The sequence below is a fragment of the Echiichthys vipera genome, assembly GCF_963691815.1.
Source record: "Echiichthys vipera genome assembly, chromosome: 23".
Lineage (NCBI taxonomy): Eukaryota > Metazoa > Chordata > Actinopteri > Perciformes > Trachinidae > Echiichthys > Echiichthys vipera.
In genome coordinates this window covers 13262208-13268495 of record NC_139848.1, presented here as the reverse complement: position 1 = coordinate 13268495, position 6288 = coordinate 13262208, and positions in this window count along the sequence as shown.

Genomic DNA, 6288 nt, shown 5'->3' with positions numbered 1-6288 from the left:
AACAGAGTCATCAAACACAACGCTAGTCGTTCTTAACAAAGACAAAGTCTCTGGGGATCGGTAAAGCCTCCGGATCAGTTCAGAACAACGGAATAAAAAACTTGGAAAATGCTTCGCTGGATGTTTGTTCTGCAAGATCACTGTTTTGCTCATTTAGCTGTCAATCAAAAAAGGATTCCGCCTCAAACAGCTCATCCAATCATCATGCAGAAGCCGAGCGTCTGGACCAGCCCACTGTCCCATAGACCCCCAGAGACGCTGAGTGTCCGATGAGCGGGACAAAGCCCAGCATTTATCCAATGAGCATCTAGTTTGGCTGCCGTGGAACAACCGGCTCTACGCTTCCCCATTGAAGTCAGTAGAAGCTGAGCGTCCGACTGTGTAAAGTGCTGTGGAGCTGTGGGGATGAATGAGAAGGAAGTTGCGCAGGTTACCTGTGATAAGGAGCTGATTCTGAACAAAAGATGAAGGCTTTCTAGCGCCTATTTAGTCAATTACCGTAAATGTACACACAGAAGGACATGTTTCACCACTTTTTTTTATTGGTGACATTGTAGGGGAAGCTGAGATTCTCTTGCAGTCTTAGAGCAATCGCCACTGAGTCACAGAGTTACAGTGAAATTGTTACAGCGGTCTCATGGTAAATATGTCAGGGTTGGTTTGTTCACCAAGGAGAGGAAAAAGTCAGCAACACAATGACATGTTCTTATGTGTGTTTTATTCAAGATAACCTCAGTAAATGGCAGCACAGATTATTTACAGTTCAGCTTTATTGTTTTAGGTCACAATGGTTTCCCTTCTTAAAAAAGGGACAGCAGAAATAAAGTTTGAGTTACTTTACACTCGTACTTTTTGATCCCGGCCATCTTTTCCTGAGCCTGAACACAGAGTTGGAGTTTGAATTCACGACTTGGATCACTGAGATAATGAGATAAATGGTTTCAAAGGTCCAGTCCACATGATCTGTGAGCCACCTGCTGCAGCTCTGTGCTGCTCTAACCTGTAATTACACCTGTGTGTGTGTGTGTGTTTGTGTGTGTGTGTGTGTGTGTGTGTGTGTGTGTGTGTGTGTGTGTGTGTGTGTGTGTGTGTGTGTGCGTGTGTGTGTCAGAGAGATAATTATGGTGCTCAACGCAGCGTGGCCATCTTGTGTCACAACAAGTCTGCAATTAACAGGCCAGTGATCACGTGTGCGTGTGTGTGTGTGTGTGTGTGTGTGTGTGTGCCACTGAGCTGTTAAAGTGAAGACAGATGCAGGAGGTGTGTCCACGCCAAACCTGAGGAAACCAAAGCGTCAAGCACACCGCCACCCGCCACCCCGCAGACAGACGGCTGACCGCCGCGTGTCCTTCTGTTGGACTGACAGTGACGCAGCGAAGCTTTGATGATCACAAGAGTGTGTCATTAAAAACTGTCTGTTGCTCACAGTGACAAGAGCCACAACTGCGGTGCAGGTGCACTGTGGGTAATGTAGGATTGGACTAACAAAGAAGAAGAATGTTTCTTTGATACATGGCTAATTTTATTGTACTGAATCTTATTGTGTTGAATCTTATTGTGTTGAATCGTATTGTCTTGAATCTTACTGTGTTGAATCTTATTGTGTTGAATCGTATTGTGTTGAATCGTATTGTCTTGAATCTTATCGTGTTGAATCTTATTGTATTGAATCTTATTGTGTTGAATCTTATTGTATTGAATTTTTTTGTATTGAATCTTATTTGATGTATTGAATCTTATTTTATTGAATTTTATTGTATTGAATCTTATTGTGTTGAATCTTATTGTATTGAATCTTATTGTATTGAATCTTATTGTGTTGAATCTTATAGTGTTGAATTGTATTGTATTGAATCTTATTGTGTTGAATCTTATTGTGTTGAATCTTATTATATTGAATCTTATTGTATTGGATCGTATTGTGTTGAATTTTATTGTATTGAATTTTATTGTATTGAATCTTATTTGATTGAATCTTATTGTGTTGAATCGTATTGTGTTGAATCTTATTGTCTTGAATCTTATTGTGTCGAATCTTATTGTGTTGAATCTTATTGTATTGAATTTTATTGTATTGAATCTAATTTGATGTATTGAATCTTATTTTATTGAATTTTATTGTATTGAATCTTATTGTGTTGAATCTTATTGTATTGAATGTTATTGTATTTAATCTTATTGTGTTGAATCTTATAGTGTTGAATCTTATTGTGTTGAATCTTATTGTGTTGAATTGTATTGTATTGAATCTTATTGTATTGAATCGTATTGTATTGAATTGTATTGTATTGAATGTTATTGTATTGAATCTTATTTTATTGAATCTTATTGTGTTGAATCTTATTGTGTTGAATCTTATTGTGTTGAATCGTATTGTGTTGACTCTCATTGTGTTGAATTTTAATCCTATCCTAAACTGGTCATGTTGGACTCACTTTATAAAATGTATTTTAATTGTGTATAAGTGTGACAGAAGTCATTATGGGCAGTGTTTATGCATTATTTCAGTCTTTTAAAGAGAGAGCGTGTGTGTGCGTGCGTGCGTGCGTGCATGTGTGTGTGTGTGCGTGCGTGTGTGTGTGTGCGTGTGTGTGTGTGTGTGGGTGCGTGCGTGCGTGCGTGCGTGCGTGCGTGTGTGTGTGTGTGTGGCTGTTAACCCATTAGTGACTTTATATATTCCAGGTCAAATAATTGAAGCAGGTCATCATGTTGTCAAAGCCGTTTCACACCCACAGATGTTTACAGTGTCATTATGTCATAAACACACACACACACACACACACACACACACACGTTTACAGTGTCATTATGTCATAAACAAACAGATCATAAAGCTGCTCGTAACATCGTGTGTGTATAGCCTTTAAATTTACTAATCACGTCATAAATGTGGAGAACACAACGTGGCGTGACGCCCGGCGAGTCGTCAACCCCGTTAGTCCTCGTTACCCCCCCCCCCCCCCGACCCCCCCTAAGGCGTCCTCTGGGAGCTGTTGATTGGTCACGCCGTGTCAACAGGAAACACGTCGTTTGGTTCGCTTTCAGGGAGGAAACATTTATTTCCTCAGCAGAGTGACCACGCTTCGTTATCATAGGTAACAATATTAATAATATATACACACTATATCAGCAGAGTAACCACTTTCAGTCAGGTTAGGGCCACTTCTTTATCATATATCATTATATTAATAATATAATACAACAAATAAGCAGAGTGATGTGCAAAACATTTATGTGATAAGTGAATTAAATATCCTCATTTAAACAGAAGGTGCGTTACTATGACAACCTCTTCTTTAACGACTTGATTCGTATTAAAAACACTGACTTTCATTCTCCAAATTTCAGATTATCACACTTCTATAACGACGACTCCAATAATCTGTCGTAGTTGACGGACTAGAATAAAACTTTAGTTGATCTGTGTCGTGTTTTTATCTGAGTTGTGTTACAGCGACATGAAAAACAACATTATATAAACAAAAACACAAATGAAACCGCACAAACTAAATCATACATCTGGAGGTTAAGATCTAGAGGTTCTTCAAAATAAAAGTCCTTTCTCTCAACGCACAGCTCTAAATATTCTCCTGCATGTTGGAATGAACTCCATTACCTTGGCCCAGAAAAACACTTGATTTCCTAATTTCAGGTGGACTTGAATGCAACAGTTTATGTTTTGATTCATGTGAAAGAAAACGCGATGTCTCCGTCCGCTAGTGTTGTCCACATCCAGACGCATCCAGTCTTTTCTCTGCGGCCGAAGCGGTCCAAGCAGAATTCACTTCCACATTTATAAGAAAGTGAAATGCAATTAATGTACATCAACATTTACATAACTACTCCGTACTAATTAGTAAATGACAGAGACTTTGACGAGAGAAAGCCCAAAGAACGTTTCATTAAGGAGCTTTGGCGCCATATTTTGGAGTTGTTGAAGCATGTGATTTTATTGTGAAGGACAGGAGGTTTGGTCCTGCAGGTTTGCACCATTAAGAAAACTGGAAACACCAGCCTTTATATTTGTAGATTATTCTGACGTTTTCATTTTACTTTAGATAAAAAAAAACTGTCCGACTGGTGATACAGTAATGTCACTAATCAGTTAATGTGGGTTCAAACGCTTCCTGAACGTTACGTAGTCAATGAAACTCTATGAAGAGTTTGTTCACTGACTGTTTGATAATCTCCCTCACGACTGTTTCACTTTCTCTTTATTATATTCTTTATTTTTCTCCAGCCTCGTTTTTAACCAACTTACTGCAAACTTTGACTAAAAAACAAAAAAATGAGCAAACAAACAAACAAACAAAAGCTTTTACGCTCAGAGAGAAAGAGAATTCCACTCCTGAAAACCACATGGGACCAATTATCCCATTTACCACGGTCTGTTTGCCAACCCCCGGTCTGTGTCCTGACAGAGGCACATCCAGTCCGCCCCTCATTAGCCTCTGAGTGTGAGGAAGCTTAATAATGCTGCGGATCATGTGTGTCATTGACGGCGGGCTGACGACGTCCAGCTGACACTCTAACGTCCTGTTTCAACAGGATAATTACACAACGTTTCTGCTTTCTACTCTTCACTCTCCGAGGAGAATCAAATGTTTTACCGTGTTTTCAGCACCTCCATCCAACTGGACCCTAACACCACTGTCACTTATAAAATGTCCTAACCTCATATCATACACTAGGCCGCTGATGTCCACATAGGGAAGAGGGTCAGGGTGGTGGACGGGTCCCAAAACAAAGGACTTTCACCCGGAGGACCAGTGTTCATGTCCTGAAAGTTCGATTTGATCAGATCCAACCAACTTCAACAGGAGATCTACGAATTCAAGGCCTTATCCGCCAAGTCCATGTCCATCTACAGGATGCTCATGGAAGACGGCCTGGATGTCACGATGTTTGGACTCTGAATGTACATTACATTACTGATGCTTTTATCCAAAGCGACTTCCATTCACACCCATGCACAAAACAGGGAACAGTGTCTGAAGAGGAGCAGGGATCAAACAGCTGATCTTTGGTATGGGGAGCACCCACTCTACCCCCGTGAGCCACATCTGTATTTGTACACTGGAATGACTCTTTAAATGTTACATGTTCTGGGCCTCATCTGAAAAACCAACCTGTGTCCTTTGGGAAGACAGGCCAATGCCATCTGGACTGGAACAGTGCTAGCTCCAGAACAGGTGAGGGTTATGTAACTGTAATTTGGTCCACAGGTGGACCGGATCTGGACTATTTCCATTCTGGAGCTGGTCCTGTGCAGATTCAGATCTGAAACCAGATCGGTATGGTCCACGTTGTGCCAAAGGACAATGGCCCGGGTCCATTTTATTAGCCTCAAAAGATCAGGATTTTACTTGCAGATCAGTCCGGTAACTTGCGGCAGAGAGTATTTGGAGAAGGTTGCCCAAGCTATCAAACCATCAGTGTTGGTTCTGAGGCGGATTTAAGTGTGACACAACGAGAAGCGACTGTTCAGTGTAAACAAAGATGGCTTCCTTCTGTTGAATATGGACCGGGCTCCTGAAATTGGGCCTTTTAGCCGTAAATTCACGTTACACAAACGGCAGATGACATGTTGTTTACTTTGCCTCGTCGCTCTGTTAGTACGCCATACGCCTCATTGATCTGATTGGTTGATTTGGCCTGTCTATCCCCAACATAGGTGTGGGATAGACAGATGATTTGTCCAATCAGCAACCAGTATTTTTGCCTCTTCCCAAAAGATCTCCAACCGAGAGTTCCCAGATGGATCGTTTGAGCAGGTCCAGAACTAAACTTTCTTTGTGTATTGAATGATGTTATTTATTCAATGTGTGTTATTGTGTGACTTTGTGTGGTATTTTATGTGGTGAAACTAAAGACAAATTTCCATATTGTGGACAATAAAGAGACTAAGAATAAGATTTAGTTTACAAGTAAAGAAAGTCAAACTATGAATCACTGCACTTATGAAGCAAAACTTTTAAACTAACATCCACTGCCACCACCTCATCTTGTTGATGTTGATGTGAGATGTCCTGCATTGGTCACCGTACGTAAGGACCAACATTCAAACAAATATGAACATCAAAGACGTTGGTGGCAAGCTGGGAAACGTCACCTTTGCTTGCTCAAGCTTGCGCACATTTTACTTTTTGTTATTTTAGCTGCTGTGTTTTCAAAAAACAAAAGTAAGGGACTGTTGTTCATAAGAGGAATGTCAGATAGAAACACGACTTCCACGACTCGTCAACGTCTTCACGGTCTTAGAATTCAATAGTTTATAACAAACATTGA